Source organism: Cydia strobilella, chromosome 6 (assembly GCF_947568885.1).
Source record: "Cydia strobilella chromosome 6, ilCydStro3.1, whole genome shotgun sequence".
In the NCBI taxonomy this organism is placed as follows: domain Eukaryota; kingdom Metazoa; phylum Arthropoda; class Insecta; order Lepidoptera; family Tortricidae; genus Cydia; species Cydia strobilella.
In genome coordinates, this window is record NC_086046.1 from 4,259,257 (window position 1) to 4,284,292 (window position 25,036).

Below are 25,036 nucleotides of genomic sequence, written 5' to 3' on the forward strand. Positions count from 1 at the left end.
CTAGTATTTTTTTTAATACGTCATAAATCGTAAACCGCAATTTACCTTTCACTCACGTTTCACATAAAAAGACATTGTTAAAATTATGTCATGTACGGAACCCTCGGTGCGCGAGTCCGACTCGCACTTGGCCGGTTTTTTTTAGCATAAAATCATCATCATCAAACTAAATATGTTTGTTTGATGATGATGATGAGGTTATTAGTTATTATTACCAGTTTGATGGTGTAACAAATACGTGTAGTTGATTGAAAATTTTCCTTTTTTATTGAATTAAATATTTACCTAATTAGGTATTATGTATATGCAGCCAGGTATGATCACTTACTGCTTGGAAGAACAGTATAAACTAAATTAATTAATGTTTTTTGCTTGTTTATTTAGTCATAATATAATCTCAAACACATGATAAGATTATCGTCAGTAATAATCTAAAGCCGCTTAAAAAGTACTTACTTGTAGGGCAGAGAGTGTAGAGTTGGTGCAGAGACATATCAATGTCATGACATTCATGACGCTGGAAACTGAAGCACGCGGAGGGAAATACAGTGAGCAGCGTAAGTGAATGGCCGCTTTATGAATAAATACCATTCATAACGTGTCCATGCAATTCTGCAGCTTGCTATACCTTCACTTCGCAGTAGCCTTCTACTATAAGGTCTACCGTTTATCTCAGGTGGTCATGTGGTGGTACCATCTAACTGGTAATAAAGAAGATGCACTATAATTTTCTAGTAGAAGGTAGCTGTGTTTTGAGACCGAAACTAGTTTATATAATACCTCTGTACTCGTACTTACTGAACAACTATCTATAAGGTGATATTGTCTTCGGTTACCGCTATAGTTACTCATGAAATAAAACTATGAAAACGGATTATATCGCGTAAATTGAATTTATAATACATCCCGACGTTTCGAACTCTTTACAGCGTTCGTGGTCAACGGGTGACTGAGGAAAAATTACAAAGTGCAAAAATACCCACATACTAAAATAATGAACAATCATAGACTACAAACTTTAAGGCTGGTTGTACATGCAAAATCGGTTCATAAGGCTAGTTATACACTACAATTATTTTAAGTAAAGATATATATATATATATATATATACCGGGTGTTTTCTGTAACAGGAGCATTAAATTAAACTGTAGGCTGTACTCCTCAAACTGACCAACATTTGTTCAGCACGAACGCTGTAAAGGGTTCGGAACGTCGGGATGTATTATAAATTCAATATACGCGATATAATCCGTTTTCATAGTTTTATTTTATCTATAAGGTGCTTAATTTAAATAATCTTTTGTTCAGAAAGAATAACATGTTGGCAAGTAAGCAATTTTATATACTTATTATATTATGTTCATATTTTTTATCAGTATAAGTGTTGGTAACAGGATAAGATAATTGTTCTAAACATTATTATCACGACTAAACGTAAACAACAAAGGTATTTAAGAGTCCCCGGCCACCTCGGTTCTCCATACAAACGTAGTTACGCTCTCATTTTAAAACGACTAGCTAGATTGATAGTCTGATACTTTGTACTTACAATAGGATAAAGTATATCTATGCCTTTAATTCGTTTATGTAACTTCAGATACCATAGTTAAAAAAATACAGCGAATTTGTTTTTCATTAAAAACTTGTTTTTGCTCTATTTGGTTTGTTTTTTACGCTGGAGCTATATAAACTAATTACAGGCATAGATTTACCTCATGTCATTGTGTGTGAAAAGTTTCATTACAATCCAACACGTAGTTTTAAAACGAGAACGATTATGGGAAGGTGAAATTCGGCTGATCTTGCCGGGGACTCTTAAGTACTTTAAACTCGAGACTTATCGGAACACTTGTAAAGTAAAACTGTGTTGAATTTTACAAATAACGATGATTATTAAATTATAATTCGTGTACGACAGATGTTACAATAATTAGCGAAATTTGAAGAGTTTAGTTATACACGGTGGCAAAAAAATAAGTGCACTCCCGTTGCCAGGGAGGTTTTGGGATTATACTGAGCAACTTTTACTATGGGACCAACCCCGAAATCGGGAAAAAAATTTGGCTGTTTCATACATTTTGGCTGGTCCATTTTCTATGGGAGGGTGAATTTTTTTTAGCGATTTCTTGGTTGGTCCCATAGTAAAATATGCTCAGTATTAGCTCACCTAAGCTGTTCAATCTATACATGAATGAGTTGATCGAGGAGCTCAGCAGTACCTATGTCGGATGTCACGTGGATGGGGTGTGTGTTAATAACCTCAGCTACGCGGATGATATGGTGCTGTTGAGCCCCTCGGTTGGTGCACTACAGCAATTGGTGAAGATATGTGAATCATATGCAGTTGCCCATGGGCTAAGGTACAATACTTCAAAAAGCGAGGTAATGCAATTTAAAGCTGGGTCAAAATCATACAAAATGACACCTGTTGCCCTTTGTGGTACCGCTTTAAAAGTTGTACAGAAGTTCAAGTACCTTGGCCACTGGGTAACAGAAAACATGTCAGATAATGATGATATAGAGAGGGAGCGTAGGGCGTTGTGTGTTCGTAGTAACATGCTGGCCCGCAGATTTGCTCGTTGTAGTAATGAAGTGAAGTTAACGCTTTTTAAAGCATACTGTCAAACATTCTACACGTGCAATCTGTGGGTCAGTTTTACGCAGCGGGCATACAACGCCCTGCGCGTGCAATACAATAACGCGTTTAGAGTGCTGTTTGGGCTGCCGCGTTACTGCAGCGCGTCAACTATGTTTGCCGAGGTGCACACTGATAGTTTCGACGCAATAGTTAGAAAACGGTGTGCGTGATTAATCAACCGTCTTCGCCACAGCCCAAACAGTATTCTAAACGTGCTGGCGCAGCGCTGAGACTCACCTTTGTGCGCGCGCTGGGTGCGGCTGCACGCACCGCCGCAAGCCGCACCACGCCGTTTTTAATTTAAGTAGCTTATATGTTTGTCTTGTTTGTTTTTTTTTATCACTAACATAGATTTATAAGTTTTGCTGTGCCTTGTACTAACAATAATATGGATTTTTTATTCGAAATAAAAATATTGAATTGAATTGAAAATTGAATAATCCCCAAACGTCCCTGGCAACGGAAATGTACTTATTTTTTAGCACGCTTGAGCCCGCTTAACTTCCTGTCAAAAACTACATAACAAATAAGTGCGTCAAAAGTTAAATCAAAAATCTAAATTTCGTTATCTGCGTCTCTATCTTCTAAATCTAAATTCACCGAGCTTATAGAGTACCGTCTTTATATTAGCTAAATTCATTCTTTAATCCTCATGCAGGGAAACGCAGGTCGGAGCCGGCGAGGTTCTCGCGCATCCAGCGTTGCGCCTGCGCCACCATCTCCTTGTCGAACTGCTCGCGCCATGTGCCAGATTTACCTAATAAAAAAATTAAAAAAAGTATTTATATACTAGCCCTTAAGTTATAATGCCTTCAAACATTGCAAAACAGACCGACATACTTGGGAAAAAATCCAAATGCCCACGATTTTGATACACTCTTCGTTTAGACCGGTGTTGGGCAATATACCTTCAGGACCCACCAGATTCATAAAACAGAGTACAGTGTTCTAAAAAAGGGTACACTAATTTACCGAGCTATTCTGATGCATTAAGGATATTTGTACGTTTTCACTGGTTCAGTTTAGGAAGAGAAGTCGCAAATTGATTCTCATAATTGAAGTTAGCGAGAACGGAACGCTAGGTAACATTTCTTCCTGTCTTACCGTTTCTTATGAATCCCTCGCTATTAGGGTTGCCAATATTGGCCATCCATGATGGGTTCAGGGTTCTGACTTATTTTTCTTGAAGTTGTTTATGTCCACGTGTTCGCAAAGTTTCATAATTTTCTCGTCTGTAGCTTCTTTGCCAAGGAAATTTGCTATCCGTTTAACAGTTGATGGTAAATCCTGAAAGAAATCAAGTGTAGTCACTAACATCTAGTGTGTAATGTGCAGTGTGAGATTAGGTCCGTCTCCGACCGTACGCAACTCGCTGAGCATTGCGCGGATGGCCATGCGTACCCGGGATCACGGATATCATCGTTATTTTTAACAGTAAAGTGATTACTAATATTGTCTTCGGTTACCGCGATAGTTACTCATGAAATAAAACTATGAAAACGGATTATATCGCGTATATTGATATAATCCGTTTTCATAGTTTTATTTCATGAGTAAAGTGATTACTGTTAAAAATAACATAGCGTTATCGATTGATAAGTTTGATTAAAAATAACATTTAATGTCGTAATAACGTTAAATTTGGCTGTACGTACGTCTTTTTACTATGAAGAGGACAATTTTTCCGATAGTAACTCAAAAACGGCTTAACTAATCATGTTCGCTATAGTTTTCAGGTAATGTCTTTCTTAAGTTCTATTTCTACGATTTTTTGGTTCCATGGTTTTAATGTTAGAGTGGGGGAAACACATTTTTTTTTTCGGAGCGGTTATTTCCAAAAATATTAACTATCCAATAATTGAAGCGAAAAAAAAATTAGATTCCCATTTTACGTGTACTTTACTTTACTCGCTACGCTCGTGAATCTATTATAGTTAGATTCTTTCGCTTGCACGGGACTCAAAATAAGCACTCAAAGAAATATCAACATTTGCTCTCTTGTTGTAGAAATAACTATTTTTCCATTTTATTTTACCACTTTATCGGCATAATTATCTTATATATCCATGCCAAATTGCAGCTTTCTAGCTCTAACGACCATCGAGCAAAGCCGCGGACAGACAGACGGGCAGACAGACGGACATGGCGAAACTATAAGGGTTCTTGACTAAGGAACCCTTAAAAGCGCTACGATTTTACAAAAACTGATACCTGAACCCATTGCACCTTAAGGTCCTTAAGTAAAAGAAAAACAGGCGGTCCAAAATGTAAGATAGGCACCTATTCATTAAGGTAAGACTCCACTTTATGTTACTTACTGTCCCAAGTACCTAGTACTCATAAGTATTGCAAATAATGACAAAACTTACCTTTGTCATGTCTTCGTAAAATATGAACATCAAGTTCGGATGGTGACGGAGTGCCCATGCCTCTTTTAAATGTGGGAAAAATGGAGAAAAGATAACTGGAAAGTATCATATACACAAATTTTATACCTTATTTTTCAGCAGTTTTTTTATACAGAAATCGATTTCGTAGTTTCAAATAATAAAATTTGTTTCTGCTTTAGTTTCTGAAAACTTCTTTAGTTTCTGACTTTCCTTATCAAGTATCCAAATTACTTACTGAGTATATTTAATGTTGACATTATTACATCGACCCTTAAAATGCCTAACCTATAACTATTTACTACCGTTCGAAATTATTATGATCAGCTACAGAGCTACGGTCTGGTTAATCCCATCAAAAACATTACATGTAAAAAGATGCCCGTCTCGCAACGCAATACTTTTACTACAAAAAAGTTTAGAGATGTAATGATACCAAGTCGGCTATTTTAGTCAGTGCCAGGGGGTGTTAAAACCGCATCAATGTTAGATATCTTTAATTTTTAATACGTATAATGACTTGGCCATCGCACGGCTGTACATCAGGATCATCGTCTACTATTTAAAAATAATTCTAATTGAACATAACGCTAGCGCTAATCACATGCAGCTTGAGCATTAAACATATTTAGAAGTAAGGTACGAGTTAAGCATGTGCGATTGCCAAGTCATTATATGTATTAAAAATTAAAGATATCTAACATTGATGCGGTTTTAACACCCCCTGGCACTGACTAAAATAACCGACTTGGTATCATATTACATCTCTAAACTTTTTTGTAGTAGAAGTATTGCGTTGCGAGACGGGCATCTTTTTACATGTAATGTTTTTGATGGGATCTCATCTCTTTTTGTAGGCAGTCCTTCTTTCTGGGTACTACTTTATGTACGTCAGCTACCACTTTTCTCAAAGCTCATACTCATACCCGTCCCACACTATACTCGTACTCATACCTGTACAATACTCATAGCCATACCAAGCTATACTTGTATTCATCCAATACTCATACCCAAGTTCCCATCCCACGCCATAGCCGCACATGAGTGCCATAATTATGTATGGTATGTATGAACCTATACCATATTCATATTCTTACCATACTCATAGCCATACCATACTCATACATACATTTTTATACTCACATCGTACGTCTTAGACCTTTACTTTACCAAACTTTACCTACTATTTGTTGGAACTGCAAAAGTAACTTTGTTTTAGCATATATTCATATGGGACTAAAAACTTACTCATGCAGTTCCTAAAACATTCAAACGTGGCTGATATTGCAATATTTTTAGGTTTTTTATAGCTTGTTAAGCTAAAAATTACTTATGTTTAAAATTTAAAGCTTGTTGGTTGGCTAGAAGTATCTTAGAATTATGATGATCGGTGAGTGAGTGAGTCAGTGACAAAAGTAAGGAAGTTTGACGTGTAATAATTTTTAAACTACAAGTTCAAATTGAATGTTCTTGGGAATATATGTAAGCCATATTATGCCCTATATGTCACTGAAAATTCAGGGCTCTAGCTTTAGCCAGCACCAAATTACAGGACGTCGAAAATGGCCTGAATGGCTTCGAGAAAAGGATGGTTCGGCCGTGCCTCTTTGTTTTGCTCGACTTGGCGGGGGCACAACCGTGCCCACAGATAAATTTTGCTGCCTAAAGCTGATTTGTATACTTTAGTCCCAAAATCGGCTACCTTATACTAAAAATCATTACGCAACTGAGCAACCGCCTGACTAATAGTAGATCGATAGATAAAAAAAATAGATTCTCACCTAAATCACTTATAAAAAGGTTCCAATAACTTTTAAAGTCTCCTGTATAATTCCAAAGCAATTTATTATGATGGTAATAGGACACAGCGACGTCCCTAGGGTCTCGGGCTACATATACCACTTTGGTAGTATCCAGGAGGTTAGTAGGTAAAAGTGAGAAATGCAAATGTGTCTTGATGAACCGAGGAGAAGGTGCGGCGAGTACTTCATCATAAGAGGGCGTATATGACAATAATCCTTGAAGTAACTCTGGATCTATGCTTTGGCTTTTCTGCGGTACCAAAAGCTTTGTATGTTTCACTCTGAAAGAAGACAAATGTATAGATAAATTTGTAACATTTCCTAGCATTCAATATATAAGAAGGGAACAGGGGGTTAAATGTACGAAGCTCTTTGCGGTTAACGTCTATATAATATACTCGGAAGGGCACAGAACAAAGCACAGAATCAGTGGTACATGCTTGTTGGTATAGTTTGTCAAAAGACGGTCTCATTTCAAAAATAGACAGAGAGAATCATACTATCTTTGTCTTTCACTAGTAACCCGCCCAAAAGAAAAGGATGAGTATAGTTTTTTAGGGTTCCGTACCTCAAAAGGAAAAAAACGGAACCCTTATAGGATCACTCGTGCGTGTGTCTGTCTGTCCGTCTGTCACAGCCTATTTTCTCCGAAACTATTGACCCAATTAAGTTGAAATTTGGTACACATATGTAAGTTTGTGACCCAAAGACGGACATGTAACGTAAATAAATGAATTTTATACATGGGGGCTACTTTTGGGGGGTAAATGAGAAAATTTAAAATTAAAGTTTTTCAAACTATATTGTGTTACATATCAAATGAAAGAGCTCATTGTGAGAATCTCAAATATATTATTTTTTTAATTTTAAAATACATAGTTTAGAAAATATTTAAGAAAATAACCAAAAAATGACCCTTCCCCCCTTTATCTCCGAAACTACTGGCTCTAAAATTTTGAAAAAAATCCATAAAATAGTTTTTTACATATAAATGACAGGAAAACCTATTAGAAATGTGCAGTCAAGCGTGAGTCGGACTTAATTACTTAGTTTTTGATCCGACTCCTGACGGGTTTTTTATAAGAACTCACGTTTCACATAAAAAATACATTGTTTAAATTGTGTAATGTACGGAACCCTTAGAACGCGAGTCCGACTCGCACTTGGCTGGTTTTTGTTCTTATTTACTGACAATTTGGTTTGTATGCACTATATTATATTATCACAAGTCAAGAGTCCTATAACAAAACGCAACCACGGCAATATTTATTGTATTATTATTAAAATTTGGTTTTTAATGGATTTGTTGTACAATTTCTATTCTTAATATTAACTCTCCATTCCATAAATGAAGATACTTTTAACTAAATTGTTAATTGAAAGTACCCTCAATAAATACTAAGGTAACTGCAGGTATTAACGACCCCCTTAAGGCAATTTTGGAATCGACCATAGTTTTTAAGCATACAGGATGCCCTCAAATATATTTTTCCATTTTTATATGCTAATATTATATTTATAGAACGTAATTACTAAGTTGCCTATACTTAAATAAAGGATTATGATATAAAAAGTAATTTTTAAAGTTAATGAGTCGATTGTTAATATTACCGACCCATAATAATGGCTGTGAGGGTATTAACGATTTTTAAGCAGCTATTACCGATCCATCGATTATAAGAGAAGGTATGAGCCCAGCCAGTGAGACGTGGTGATACCTAGGCTGGTGTGGTGAAACAAAATAAAAATGCAAATATTTGCTTACATGTTTTATTAAAACATATTTTATTAAAACAAAAAAAAAGTATTTGCTAAGTGTTTTACTTTTAAGAAATAATCAAGAAATATAACTAAATATCGCACGCACGTTTTTTCCTTAGACTGTATCCATCTATTACGGAGTTATATCTATCTTTGATATGACGAATATTTTATTGTGAGTTATATAAATAAATACATAGGTAACTACTTGTATAGAAAGATGTATTTATCTATATAAGATACATACTTAAATATATTATCGTTGCCTACTTTCCATAGTACACGCGTGTATTTATAATAATAGTGGGTACCTAACACAAAAGTAACTATGAACAATTAACATTATATTATCTACGATCGGTAATACCTTCTTATGGTTGCTATGACCGATTCCTATGAGTCGGTGTTAAAATATGTAAGTACAAACATAAAATGAACTCATTAAAAAAAAATATTTTTTATTTAATTGACCTTGTGACTAAAAACCACGTAATTATGTCATTTAAAAAAATATAAGCACATACACGCAATTTTAAGTAATAATAATTTTTAAGAAAAAAAAACCGACTTCAATGGGGGATGCCGTTGAAAGGTTACTTATTGTTGATTGTGCACTTCAGACAATGAAATGAAAAAGACAGCATCTTTTGCCTAACTAAAAGGAGGTAAAATCACCCACGTTTCTAGTAGCATTTCGTTTCTGTAAAGGTCATAGTTCTAACCATACCTAACCCAATGTTTTGATAGCATTTCGTCTCTGTAAGGGTCACAGTTCTAACCTAACCCATAGAGTAACTTATACTAGAGCGGTACTGTCATAGTAAATTCTGTAACCCCAGTAAATTCACTGCCATCTGTCGACACACTTTAAAACTAAAAATGAAGATTTATAAAAACGCGATAAAATGTATTTGAATATGGATAAATGATTTTTTTTATTTGCATTAATTATTTTTATGATTTTGACCCATGTTCTTTCACTGATATGCGTTAAAATTGTTAAATAACAAACGAAACCGTCAACGCCATCTATACGACAGTATGCCAAAGCTAGTAGCGCCCTCTAAACGAGAATCAAATTTTCTTGATTTTCGAGGCACGTTTTTTCCTTAGACTGTATCCATCTATTACGGAGTTATATCTATCTTTGCCTAACCTAACCCACTTTTCTGATAGCAGTTCGGTTTTGTGAGGATCGCAGTTCAAAAAAAAGTCCAGGTCCAAGTTTGGATCTGGGTCCATAACGAAGAGAATAAATCGCCAAACGTGAACTATGTGTCGCTGAAGAGTTCCATTCTGATCATCATCAGCAGTTCCACTTCATCAAATGTCACTTTTTTATGTGAATGCTGGATTTGTTGATGAAAATACAAAAATCACTATATGCATGCCTTTCACATTTGAGGAGTTCCCTCGGTTCCTTATGGATCCCATCATCAGACCTCGAGCTTGACAAAAATGTGTCTTGAAAACGTAACTTGCTTAACAAACATAAAAAAGAAGACAAATCGCCAAACGTGAACTATACGTCGTTAAAGAGTTCCATTCTGATATTTCTGATCATCATCAGCAGCTGCACTTCATCAATTGTCACTTTTTTAAATGGAAATGCTGCATTTGTTGATGAAAATACAAAAATCACAATATGTATGCCTTTCACATTAGAGGAGTTCCCTCGATTCCTCATGGATCCCATCATCAGAACTCGAGCTTGACAGAAATGTGTCTTGAAAACCTAACTTGCTTACCAATCATAACGAAGAGGACAAATCGCCAAACGTGAACTATGCGTCATTGAAGAGTTCCGTTCTGATTATCATCAGCAGTTCCACTTCATCAAATGTCACTTTTTTAAATGTAAATGCTTGATTTGTTGATGAAAATACTAAAATCACTATATGTATGCCTATAAAATTTGAGGAACTGCGTTTTGACAAAAACGGGACCAATCTGTATGCAGAGATGGGCATTAATCGATTATTTTTTTAGTTAACTAATCAATCGATTAAAAATATCAATCGTCATTTTTTAATCGCGATTAATTTAGTTGCGATTAAATTAGTTGTGAGAATGTTCGACTAACAACTAAATTAGTTTTAGTTTCAATCGACTAAATTTCACGATTAAATCTATATTAAAACTACGTAGTCGCCCGTTTTTGCATTTTTTATCTTGCAATATGTAACAAAACAGCGTGTGCCTATGTTGCACCAAACCTTAGATCCACTAGGTACTGCCAGGGTTCAGCATCAGCTCTATCATGGGTACTGCTCTCCTAAGTGCTCATCAAGACGAGTCGGGTGACTAAAACAGCGTGTGCCTATGTTGCACCAAACCTTAGATCCACTAGGTACTGCCAGGGTTCAGCATCAGCTCTATCATGGGTACCGCTCTCCTAAGTGCTAATCAAGACGAGTCGGGTGACTAAAACAGCGTGTGCCTATGTTGCACCAAACCTTAGATCCACTAGGTAGTGCCAGGGTTCAGCATCAGCTCTATCATGGGTACTGCTCTCCTAAGTGCTCATCAAGACGAGTCGGACGACCTAAACAGCGCGTGCCTATGTTGCACCAAACCTTAGATCCACTAGGTACTGCCAGGGTTCAGCATCAGCTCTATCATGGGTACCGCTCTACTAAGTGCTCATCAAGACGAGTCGGGTGACTAAAACAGCGTGTGCCTATGTTGCACCAAACCTTAGATCCACTAGGTACTGCCAGGGTGCAGCATCAGCTCTATCATGGGTACTGCTCTCCTAAGTGCTCATCAAGACGAGTCGGACGACCTAAACAGCGCGTGCCTATGTTGCACCAAACCTTAGATCCACTAGGTACTGCCAGGGTTCAGCATCAGCTCTATCATGGGTACCGCTCTACTAAGTGCTCATCAAGACGAGTCGGGTGACTAAAACAGCGTGTGCCTATGTTGCACCAAACCTTAGATCCACTAGGTACTGCCAGGGTTCAGCATCAGCTCTATCATGGGTACTGCTCTCCTAAGTGCTCATCAAGACGAGTCGGATGACTAAAACAGCGTGTGCCTATGTTGCACCAAACCTTAGATCCATTAGGTACTGCCAGGGTTCAGCATCAGCTCTATCATGGGTATGGCTCTCCGAAGTGCTCATCAAGACGAGTCGGATGACTAAAACAGCGTGTGCCTATGTTGCACCAAACCTTAGATCCATTAGGTACTGCCAGGGTTCAGCATCAGCTCTATCATGGGTACGGCTCTCCGAAGTGCTCATCAAGACGATTTAAATGACCAAAACCGCGTATGTCTGTGTTGCACCAAACCAGAATTCTACTAGGTAGTAGGTAGGTACTACTGCTACTACTGCCAGGGTTCAGTCAGGGTCATTTTGCTGTCTCATTTTAAAATATCACGAATGTAATTTTATTAGACGTTAATTTGCATTAAGAGTAATTCTAATTAATTTTTTGAAACTTTAATGGCCATTGAAGTTAATCCGAATTAAAGTTAATCCGAATTAACTTCAATGGCCATTAACGTCTCAAAAATTTAATCCGAATTAACTTTAATCCGAATTAAATGGCTAATGGTTAATGGCCATTAACCTTTTTAATTGTTAATTTTTAATGGTTAATGGCATTAGCGTTCGGCCAACACTGACTACAAGTACGTATGTATGTAACATACGGAGGTACTCGTATGTTATAACTATGTTAGTTTGGGTAGAATTTTGCGACATTTTGAAGCAGATATCTTCATCCGATTGAGCTAAAATTATGTATACACGTTTAATTTGAAATGCTTGAATGACAATGCAAATAATGCCATAATATTATTATAACGATATATTGGTAATAACGACAAATAGCGAAAAACTGCATTGTTTACAAATCGCAAACAATAAAGTAGGTTGGTGCATTATTAATACTTTGAATTATACGATACTGAGTAAATCTTAGACATAGAAACTATCAATATTTTGCTGTCTGACAATAGTAAAACTCTTTTTAGTGTCACGCGGTGACAAAACAATGGGATAATCCTACTTACCTGGAAGTTGTTTGTTGCATTTTGGTGCAAGTGCCGACGCATCTTCTAAAAATAACACGTTCTATTGAATGACACATCTGCATGTTGTTTATTATCTACGCGGTCTATTTTGTTATCAACGTGTGGTCATTAAAAATAGTTAAACCTCTTTGTAAAGAATTCTCAGCGTTAACTATTGTACATTTTCCTTGCGTCATTCTACATTCAAATATATCAATCACCATACATATTTTATTTATTACCGCTATTGCCAATATATTGGACCGGTAGCGAATTGGTCGATCAGCCGCTATTCGATGTAAGGATCATACTTCATAAATTCATACTCATAGATGGTTTGAGGTTTCTAGGTCATATTATATTACATACTCGTATTGAACATGTTGTCATGAATCATTTTAGATTCTAGGTGCTTATTACTTATTACGGAAATATAATACTGAAATAATAAAAAATAAATACTGGATGGTTATTACTTATATGGGGTTAAGAAAAAGGAGTGCAGGTAAAAAAATAGAAAGAGAACAATGTATGAAAGAGCGAGACAGCTACTTTACTCATCCGTCTTATCAGTTGTTTACTAGTTAAGTTTTAGTTGAAAATGCAATAATTTCTAATTAGTCACTAAACTTCACTCGAACCGAATGCAACGTTCAAACCCTTTCGCGACAAAAAACTTGTGTATAAAACTGTTTTAAAATGAGTTCCATCAGTGACGATGAGGATTCTAGTGGGAGCTCTTCAAATTCCTCAGATCAATTTAGTGTTTCTGAAGAAAGAAATAAGTCAGCATTGACCATATTATAACTGTATTTTTAAAATCTTATCACATATAAACATGTTACTGTATAAACAGCGTTGATTTTTGATACTTTTTGCTTTGAATGTTTCATATACAAAGTTTGATTTATTATAACTGTGTTTTTTAATGTTTTATCTTATCACATATAAACATCTTACTGTATAAACAGCGTTGATTTTTTTGATACTTTTTGCTTTGAATGTTTCATATACCTACAAAGTTTGATTTATTATAACTGTGTTTTTTAATGTTTTATCTTATGACATATGAACATGTTATTGTATAAACAACGTTGATTTGTTGATAATTTTTGCTTTTAATTATTATTTTTACGATTGCAAGACTAACCTCATATAGTTTAACTAAATACATATCATGGTTGCTTTTATATTTAATATGCAAAGTTTGATTTATATAATTGTGTTTTTTTAAGTGTTATTTTACTAATGCACAAAGTACCCAGTTCTTATTTACCCTTAGATAAGAGAAATTTAATCCAATTTCAGAGAGATGCACTACTTTAGTAGCAAAATAATAGTGAGAACAGATCTCACTCCTTAGAAACGGTCAAAATATCGTAAGTAATACATGACTATTTTATTTTTAAACATCCGTTAAGATGTCCTAATCAGTCTGTCAACATAGCCATACAGAGGTATTCTATTCAATTTGCTTCTAACATTAGTCGCGAGAAAATAGTCTAACTAATTAGTCGATTACAAAATTTAGTTGTCCGAAATCAATCGGCAACTAATTTAGTTGCAACTAAATTAGTTGCACTCTATACAACTAAGATTGATCAATCGTCGTTTTCAATCGTCAGTCGCAATTAATTCTTGTAATCTTAATCGTTAATCGTTAGTCGATTACATTTTGCCCATCTCTGTCTGTATGTATATACTTACAATCAAAAAAAGAATTTTCAAAATCGGACCAGAAATGACGGAGTTATGGAGTAACAAACATAAAAAAAAACAAAACCGAATTGATAACCTCCTCCTTTTGAAATCTTGAAGTCGGTTAAAAAGTTAATAATGAATCTTGTTGCTACACAACATCAGTCCTCCAAAAATAACATAACTGCGTAATTGTACAACGTTGATAAAAGAAAAGTAGATAACAACGTGTATGTCGTTAATAGATTTTTAAAACGAACAATTATTTGGATTTAAAAGGGTCCATTAAAATAATTGTGTTGTTATGATATAATAATATAAAACGAAGAAAATCTAAACCTAACGTTATGGTCATTACCGACCTACGGGTCGTTGATAGCTGCGAGAACTAAAAATAATGAAGCTATCACCGACCAATTTAAATTTAATGTTTTATGGTTGTAAATGAGTTTTTTTCAATAAATTGTGATACAAAATCAAGAATTTACAGTAAAAAGAATACATGTAGTAATAAAAGGTGAAGTACAGGAGTCAATTATTAAAATAAATGTCTTAAGCAGAAAAGTCACGTACTTACTTGAAGGTACAAGCTCCAGTATGACAAGACCAGCATCCACGCCACCCGCGGATTAATTGGCGTATTTTGTCTTTTTTTCGGACTACCACTCAAACTAACGTAAAAGTACCCGATACTCAAGGAACAAACGCTTGTGGAAGTTTACCTACCTACCTCTGAATTAGTTCAGACAACGAAAAAATATCTAATTACTTCAATAGGTCGGCAATACCTGCAGATTTTCGGTGGGTCGTTGATAGCTGCGTTTGCCTTATTGAAGTTTATACTTAGTCGTGTTTTTTAAATGTACATGTATTTTACTTTCCTCGTATTCGAAATGAAAAGAAGTGTTTAGCTCGGGTGAAAGGCGCCATTTCAGTCTCGGATTATTTGCACTCTCATTGCGTTCGAGCGCCAAACTACCTCGACGGAAATGGGTTCCTTTCATCCCTTGGTTAACAATGTACTATATTGTATTAATTAAATTTTAATCAAGAAGATTTATAGATCAACTTACTCCAGGAACATAAATCTGTCTTGCATAGGAATCTTCATAGCCTTGTCGAAGTCAAAGTCATTCATGATCAACCAGACTATTTCTTGCGTCCAAGTTGTCCCTATTCATAAGATTTTTTTAAAAATACCATTCAGAATTTTGTGGTGGGTCCATACCCAAATCCTAAATTTTTAGGAATAATTTTCTTAAAATAACTATAAATTTAAATTACAATCACTTAACTAAAATAAAACGTATTATCTTTCAAAATACGAGTATTCACCTTTGATACACAAACGCAAACTTTGTAAAATTAACTAAAATATGCACTAAAAAAATTGTCTTTTTTGGGTCACCTCTATTTAATACATGGAAACGTACAGTGCTATAGAGGGGCGTGACTTTAAAAAGTGGTTTATGGACACCCGTTTGCTACTGTAGATAAAAAAAAAATAGTCTTGGACCCTTACCGGAGCGTGGAAACGTGGCCACCCAAACATCGTCCGGTCTTACGACCATATTTCTATAGTTGTCAGCATCTTCTTTGTACACCATAAGTTGACAGTGTCCGACATCTCCGAAACGGCCATATTTTGCTTTGTCTGTAAACAATTTCTTAACTTGTAACATCCTAAGAATAGCGAGGTTATTTAATCACAAAAAAAATTGTTTATTTATTTCTTAATTTAAAGATATACTACTTTATCTGTGATATATAACTATACCTAAGTTAGGTTTGAAAAATAAATTTGGTGTAGATATTTATATTTTTATTTTTACTATATATGTATTTGGTCTGGTCAAAACCATTAAAAAATTATAAATAAAAAAAAATGTAAGAATAAATAAAATAAAATAAACTAAAATAATACTCATGAAATAAAACTATGAAAACGGATTATATCGCGTATATTGAATTTATAATACATCCCGACGTTTCGAACTCTTTACAGCGTTCGTGGTCAACGGGTGACCCGTCACCCGTCCGAGTCACCCGTTGACCACGAACGCTGTAAAGAGTTCGAAACGTCGGGATGTATTATAAATTCAATATACGCGATATAATCCGTTTTCATAGTTTTATTTCATGAGTAACTATCGCGGTAACCGAAGACAATATTAAAATAATACTCTTAATATAAACGAAATAATAATTATGTAAACAAACTTTTATAGCATATAGATACAAACATTATTTAGGCTTAGGCACAGATATGCAAGTTACGAAAAGTTTCAAATATTCTCGGAAATTTGAAAATTTCATAGGAAACAGAATATTTTGATCCCCATTCAAAAATGTGAGAAGTTTTCGAAATTTGAAATGTAAAAATTTCGCAATTCTGGAGTTTCCGGCTCACCAGTTAAGTACTTAGGCTAAACATGAACCTATGTTAAAATGAACATACGATTAAAATGACGCTTTAAAAGCCACGAAGATTGCGGATCCAGCTCTTGAACTCTTATTTTGTCGCCCATTATGTACCTGGAATATTTTTTATTTTAATTGAAAATATGTTTACATGACCTTACAGATAGATCCAATGGCCCGTGAAACTTAAAATTAACATATAACAAACAGTTATTACATATAACAATCAGGTACAAACAAATAATTACAAATTACTATCACTAATTACACTTTTACGGATGTAGGCCTCGCATCCATCACCTCACAGAATCTCAGGCATTCATCTCTGACAGACACCCATCGCCATCCAAACAGGATGCACTCGGTTGCTGATGCCAAGATATCATTCAACTGTGTGAGGTCACGGAGCAGCGTAGAATTCAGGCGCGACACGGTGCGTCTCGCTGGCAAAGCCAACAGATCACGTCGCCGCGGTCTGAGGGTTATTATCCTGGGGATGTCTGTGTCTGGTACGTACAAGTCGACTCACCAATTCTGGACAGTCCGAATCACCGGTTCACCGCGCAGGGTCCGACACACAAACGTCAATAAGCTAAATTTACGTCCCACCAAAGAGTTGCAATTATGCTTTGGCAGTTATTTTATTACTTTATAATTATAGGATAGTTTTTATCAATCATCATCATCATCATCCCACGCAGACGAAGTAGCTAGTGTGTGTATTTTAATCTCATACATCTCCGTTATGTTGTATGTAGTTATTTTTTTTAAAACTATTATAATGTAATATGTATTCACCCAGCTACTGGTTGTTGTACGTATAAATCAAGTATAAATGTTGTTACATATTTATTATATCACTGTAATTTGTTTTACTTGTGCCATTAAGGACAGAATATTTTTAGGGTTCCGTAGCCAAATGGCAAAAAACGGAACCCTTATAGATTCGTCATGTCTGTCTGTCTGTCTGTCTGTCTGTCTGTCCGTCCGTACGTATGTCACAGCGACTTTTCTCTGAAACTATAAGAACTATACTGTTGAAACTTGGTAAGTAGATGTATTCTGTGAACCGCATTAAGATGTTCACACAAAAATATAAAAAAAACAATAAATTTTGGGGGCTCCCCATACTTGGAACTGAAACTCAAAATTTTTTTTTTCATCAAACCCATACGTGTTGGGTATCTATAGATCGGTCTTCAAAAATGCTATTGAGGTTCCTAATATCATTTTTTTCTAAACTGAATAGTTTGCACGAGACACTTCCAAAGTGGTAAAATGTGTGTCCCCCCTCCCTGTAACTTCTAAAATAAAAAAATGATAAAACTGAAAAAAATATATGAAGTACATTACCATGCAAACTTCCACCGAAAATGGGTTTGAACGAGATCTAGTAAGTAGTTTTTTTTAATACGTCATAAATCGTAAACCGCAATTTACCTTTCACTCGCGTTTCACATAAAAAGTACATTGTTAAAATTATGTCATGTACGGAACCCTCGGTGCGCGAGTCCGACTCGCACTTGGCCGGTTTTTTATTAGCATAAAATCATCATCATCAAACTAAATATGTTTGTTTGATGATGATGATGAGTTTATTAGTTATTATTACCAGTTTGATGGTGTAACAAATACGTGTAGTTGATTGAAAATTTTCCTTTTTTATTGAATTAAATATTTACCTAATTAGGTATTATGTATATGCAGCCAGGTATGATCACTTACTGCTTGGAAGAACAGTATAAACTAAATTAATTAATGTTTTTTGCTTGTTTATTTAGTCATAATATAATCTCAAACACATGATAAGATTATCGTCAGTAATAATCTAAAGCCGCTTAAAAAGTACTTACTTGTAGGGCAGAGAATGTAGAGTTGGTGCAGAGACATATCAATGTCATGACATTCATGACGCTGGAAACTGAAGCACGCGGAGGGAAATACAGTGAGCAGCGTAAGTGAATGGCCGCTTTATGAATAAATACCATTCATAACGTGTCCATGCAATTCTGCAGCTTGCTATACCTTCACTTCGCAGTAGCCTTCTACTATAAGGTCTACCGTTTATCTCAGGTGGTCATGTGGTGGTACCATCTAACTGGTAATAAAGAAGATGCACTATAATTTTCTAGTAGAAGGTAGCTGTGTTTTGAGACCGAAACTAGTTTATATAATACCTCTGTACTCGTACTTACTGAACAACTATCTATAAGGTGATATTGTCTTCGGTTACCGCTATAGTTACTCATGAAATAAAACTATGAAAACGGATTATATCGCGTAAATTGAATTTATAATACATCCCGACGTTTCGAACCCTTTACAGCGTTCGTGGTCAACGGGTGACTGAGGAAAAATTACAAAGTGCAAAAATACCCACATACTAAAATAATAAACAATCATAGACTATAAACTTTAATGCTGGTTGTACAAGCAAAATCGGTTCATAAGGCTAGTTATACACTACAATTATTTTCAAGTAAAGATATATATATATATATATATATATACGCAATAATAATAAAAAATCCTCCTCCACCCTCAGTCACCCGTTGACCACGAACGCTGTAAAGGGTTCGGAAAGTCGGGATGTATTATAAATTCAATATACGCGATATAATCCGTTTTCATAGTTTTATTTTATCTATAAGGTGCTTAATTTAAATAATCTTTTGTTCAGAAAGAATAACATGTTGGCAAGTAAGCAATTTTATATACTTATTATATTATGTTCATATTTTTTATCAGTATAAGTGTTGGTAACAGGATAAGATAATTGTTCTAAACATTATTATCACGACTAAACGTAAACAACAAAGGTATTTAAGAGTTCCCGGCCACCTCGGTTCTCCATACAAACGTAGTTACGCTCTCATTTTAAAACGACTAGCTAGATTGATAGTCTGATACTTTGTACTTACAATAGGATAAAGTATATCTATGCCTTTAATTCGTTTATGTAACTTCAGATACCATAGTTAAAAAAATACAGCGAATTTGTTTTTCATTAAAAACTTGTTTTTGCTCTATTTGGTTTGTTTTTTACGCTGGAGCTATATAAACTAATTATAGGCATAGATTTACCTCATGTCATTGTGTGTGAAAAGTTTCATTACAATCCAACACGTAGTTTTAAAACGAGAACGATTATGGGAAGGTGAAATTCGGCTGAGCTTGCCGGGGACTCTTAAGTACTTTAAACTCGAACCTTATCGGATCACTTGTAAAGTAAAACTGTGTTGAATTTTACAAGTAACGATGATTATTAAATTATAATTCGTGTACGACAGATGTTACAATAATTAGCGAAATTTGAAGAGTTTAGTTATACACGGTGGCAAAAAAATAAGTGCACTCCCGTTGCCAGGGAGGTTTTGGGATTATACTGAGCAACTTTTACTATGGGACCAACCCCGAAATCGGGAAAAAAATTTGGCTGTTTCATACATTTTGGCTGGTCCATTTTCTATGGGAGGGTGAATTTTTTTTAGCGATTTCTTGGTTGGTCCCATAGTAAAATATGCTCAGTATAAGCTCACCTAAGCTGTTCAATCTATACATGAATGAGTTGATCGAGGAGCTCAGCAGTACCTATGTCGGATGTCACGTGGATGGGGTGTGTGTTAATAACCTCAGCTACGCGGATGATATGGTGCTGTTGAGCCCCTCGGTTGGTGCACTATAGCAATTGGTGAAGATATGTGAATCATATGCAGTTGCTCATGGGCTAAGGTACAATACTTCAAAAAGCGAGGTAATGCAATTTAAAGCTGGGTCAAAATCATACAAAATGACACCTGTTGCCCTTTGTGGTAGCGCTTTAAAAGTTGTACAGAAGTTCAAGTACCTTGGCCACTGGGTAACAGAAAACATGTCAGATAATGATGATATAGAGAGGGAGCGTAGGGCGTTGTGTGTTCGTAGTAACATGCTGGCCCGCAGATTTGCTCGTTGTAGTAATGAAGTGAAGTTAACGCTTTTTAAAGCATACTGTCAAACATTCTACACGTGCAATCTGTGGGTCAGTTTTAAGCAGTGTAGCCGTAAGGCTACTTTCTACTTAGATATTATATATTATATATTGAAAAGCCATAGTAACCCAGGTAAACTACATCCTGCTGTCACGGTTTCCACCAAAATGTACCTTATGGTACATTTTACATACTGGTCACGGCTTATACCAAAATGTAACCCTCCCCATACAAACAACTCTACTTTAACTCTAAATAAACTACATATATACATATATAAACCCTTTACTTACTTACTACTTAAATAATTTGGCCATGTGATCGTCTAGTTAGGTTAGGACCCCTCGAAGTGTACCGCGGTACCCTAGATTCTTTAATGAGTATCAGCTAAATTTTGGACTCTGATTCTATTACTATTATTACCTAAATTTTAAGGAATAAATATTTATGGTATTGAAAATATATTTTATTCTGATACTAAGGAATATTTTAATAGTTACAAGAGTAGAAATAGTATATTGTGTCACAAGGAAGCAAAATGACGTATTGACGGCGAGGACGAACATAGAATCCTGAAGAAAGCGAAGGATTCCATAATTGAATGCTGAGCGTAGTGATGCATTCTAAAATGGAATCTCGAGCGTAGTGACGTAAATAATTTTACATTTTTATTAAATCTATTCGTGTAAAGTAAATGCTGATGAAGTTTTACTACATATGATGTTATTTAGGTAATTGCAGCATATACGGTTAATATGAGGTTAAAAATGTTGTTGGAAAAATGTTTTTGGTGAAGTCCCGCTACGCCTATTAAGCCTTCGGGATAACATACGAAGCAGCACTCCCAGGATAAGCCCATTTACACCCTAGCTTTTTAGGGAAAGTTATAATTATACTATCACCTTCTAAACGATGTGTGAGTCCACACGTACTGTTTCGCATGCTCGATACGGGTCAGAAGGCCTTAGCCCGTTCCAAAACATCATTCGGGTCACCTATCCTAACATTGTAGCCAGACGGGCTATGACCAACGCTTCGCAATCCTATGCATTCCTAGATGATTTGATGAAAGAAGCGCCAAGTATCATCAATCAATCAAAATTACTTATTTTTTTTATGTTCAAAAGCTAGGGATACTGATCCCTTTTCCCCAATCCCCAAAACTAAAAGAATAGACTGTATTTCTAGTCTTTAGACGCACAAACGAAGTACTAAGATTATTTACTATATTTTATGAGACAGAAATATCAAGTCGAGCATTATTTCACTCTGACATCTCCCATTGGACTGCTCTTGCCTGCCAAGGGTTCCCTAAAACAAACCATTCCTCTATTCCAGAACGATGTGTATACCTAAACCCAGCTTGATATTTTAGGAATTTATTTTGTATATACCTTGGAAACCAGAATGAAATATTCAGTACCTCGTTTTTACATCAGAACACTAGAAATTTTAGCAAAATAAAACAAATAGGATAAGATTTTATAAACAACAATACCTTTTTACGCAGATACATTATAAAATAGGAATATCTAGGCAATTAAACCCCTTGCCTATTACACGTACGCATTTTAGGACAATGAAGCCATATTAAAAGTCTTTAATAGAGAAATATATACCAACCAGATTAGATTTCGATAAATAGTGTGCGATTCTATCCTACACCTACCTGGAGCCCTAGCTAGTACACTCAAAGCACAATCCGTACTTACCATAGGCCTAGTGCTTTGACATGTACGCAAGTGTATCCCTAACTCTCTGTACAGTTCAGGAGGCGACCCTGAGGTATAGCAACTTATCGGCCAGTGTGTTGTGTGACTCCCCCCTATACAAGCTCGCAAGCCCGGTGGTATAGGATAAGTCCCCCTATTCCGTGTCTATCAGTGGATCGGCACCCTTAGAACACAGCAGCACTACCCGCATTGGAAGCTCTGCCGAGACTACGACTGTAAGTGTATGACATCAGTCGCGACAGAATCCTCCCCTGCAGCCAGCACTAGTATCAACCGGAGCACCGAAATACATAAGTATATTTAATAGAAGACCGGGGATCAATTACTGCCGACTGCAATGAGCTCCGATTACTCGGAATGGCACGCACGTGATGCCCTCACATTCATCGGACAGCTGGACCTTGATACCTGGGAGGTAGTTCATCTCTTATGTAAAAATAAACGAGATGCCAAGAGCCTCAAATCTTGGAACAAAGACTCCCAAGCATCCACTTCTTAACACCGCAAGGGAACTGGATGTTTGGCTGGACAAACAGTCTGTCCAAACAATGATCTGGCTTATAAAATAGTAAAAGCACCACATAGCAAAACACTAAAATAATTAAGTTCACTTTTACGTAACTAAACTTCACAGAACAAATAAACCAATCAGAGAAATGAAATTCCCCCACTGTTATCCAGGCTTAACGTTACGAAAATTGCTTTTCGTAAAATCAAACCAAGACACCATTCCTAGTTCCTGATATGCACGATATTTACTATCTGTGCATAGCTTTACGGCACTAAGAACAACACAGCGTAGGAAACCTCACTTCACAATAAAATAAATCAAACGGGTAAGTAAAGATCCTCCATCATAGTCCAGGCTTAATTCCACAGAGATAGGTTTATCTTTGTACAATCAAACACAGATCCAATGTCCCAAGTTTAACTTCGCTTAGATAGCTCTAAGCTAGGCTATACAAATGGACAGAGTGACAGAGTAATTTCACTTACGAAAGTAATGCACGCGCGAAGCCAGAGACACTGCTAGTTTGACGGATAGAAAATTAATGAATCCCCCCTATTCCGCTCCAGCTATTTATATTGGCCAAATGGCGACATATTCTAAAAGAAAGATCATAAGTCCTGGTTTGTTTATCATTAAGGAAAGGCATATGTCCGACACTTTAATGTTTACAATCGCTTAACGCTGGCAAATTAAAATATTCTAATAATATGGTAATAAATCTTACAATTTTAATTACTAAGATAAGGATTTAATCCCCGGTTTGTTTACTATGTCTTACGCCCATCATATTAAAGGCCATATTCTTCATAATTCGAGAAAGCAATTATTAAACCATAAAACCGTAAAACTAGCGACACACTCCAAAAGGAAATAGTCTTAAATCCTACTTTGTTTGTTAAGTCATCTGTAGTACATATTAAGAATCATAATCTATTAATGCTACCAAAATAACCTACGTAGGCATTTCTGCAGGTGCGATCTTGGAATTGCATTTGTGTGGTACTGTAAAAGCGGCGACAAAAAGTTACTCCTGTCTTGCTTACTAAACTTTAAGTCAAACATATTAAAGCTCCAAATCCATTAATGCTCACGAAGGTGACTTTCACTCACACACGCAGATCTAGCGACCAAAAGTTTCTCACGAACACATGTCTATAATCCCGCCTTGATTAATAAGCTTTATGTCAAACATATTACAGCTCCAAATCCCATAATGCTAACGAAGACGATTTTCACGCACACATGTAGACTAGCTCAACGAAAACGGTATGCTCTAAAATCTGTCAAACTCCATTGTGCTGACAATTTCCCATTTTTAGATTATTTCTTATTTAGCTTGTTATTTCAAAATGATGCCCGTTTTGAAATATTTCATGTTTATTTTTAACATATTGTATTAAAACATAAATAAACTTAAAATTCAATTATGGCAACGTCTTATTTCTATCGCACCTTTTGGACTTTATATTTCATAACGATTTTGGAACGTTACGTCACTTACGTCTCCCTCAATGTCAACAAACAATCGTAATGTCAATATATTTTCTATTTCCTCAAGCGGATTTCTGCTCGTATTTTGTGTTTTTACTAAGTGAATTAGTAATTAATTTAATCTCAGCTATATGTGATAAAACGTAGGCCGTGAAAGCAGTGTTAGAAGTTATTATTGTTAAACTAATCGATGAAAATACGGAGAAAACCGGCGATGGCAAGGACAGACGAAAACGAACTTTGCTTCAAGGCTAAAAATGTAAGTTTTATATTGATAAGTAAGCTTTTTACTGTGTAATAGGCTTCTGGCCAGTCACAGCAGCGGGCATACAACGCCCTGCGCGTGCAATACAATAACGCGTTTAGAGTGCTGTTTGGGCTGCCGCGTTACTGCAGCGCGTTAACTATGTTTGCCGAGGCGCACACTGATAGTTTCGACGCAATAGTTAGAAAACGGTGTGCGTCATTAATCAACCGTCTTCGCCACAGCCCAAACAGTATTCTAAACGTGCTGGCGCAGCGCTGGGACTCACCTTTGTGCGCGCGCTGGGTGCGGCTGCACGCACCGCCGCAAGCCGCACCACGCCGTTTTTAATTTAA

General features: G+C 35.9%; 1 pseudogene; it reads right to left on the reverse strand.

Annotated features, from left to right (window-relative positions):
- Positions 1 to 3,288: 3,288 nt before the first annotated feature.
- LOC134742317 (sulfotransferase 1C4-like) lies at positions 3,289 to 18,620 on the reverse strand (annotated as a pseudogene).
- Between the last annotated feature and the right edge of the window lie 6,416 nt (positions 18,621 to 25,036).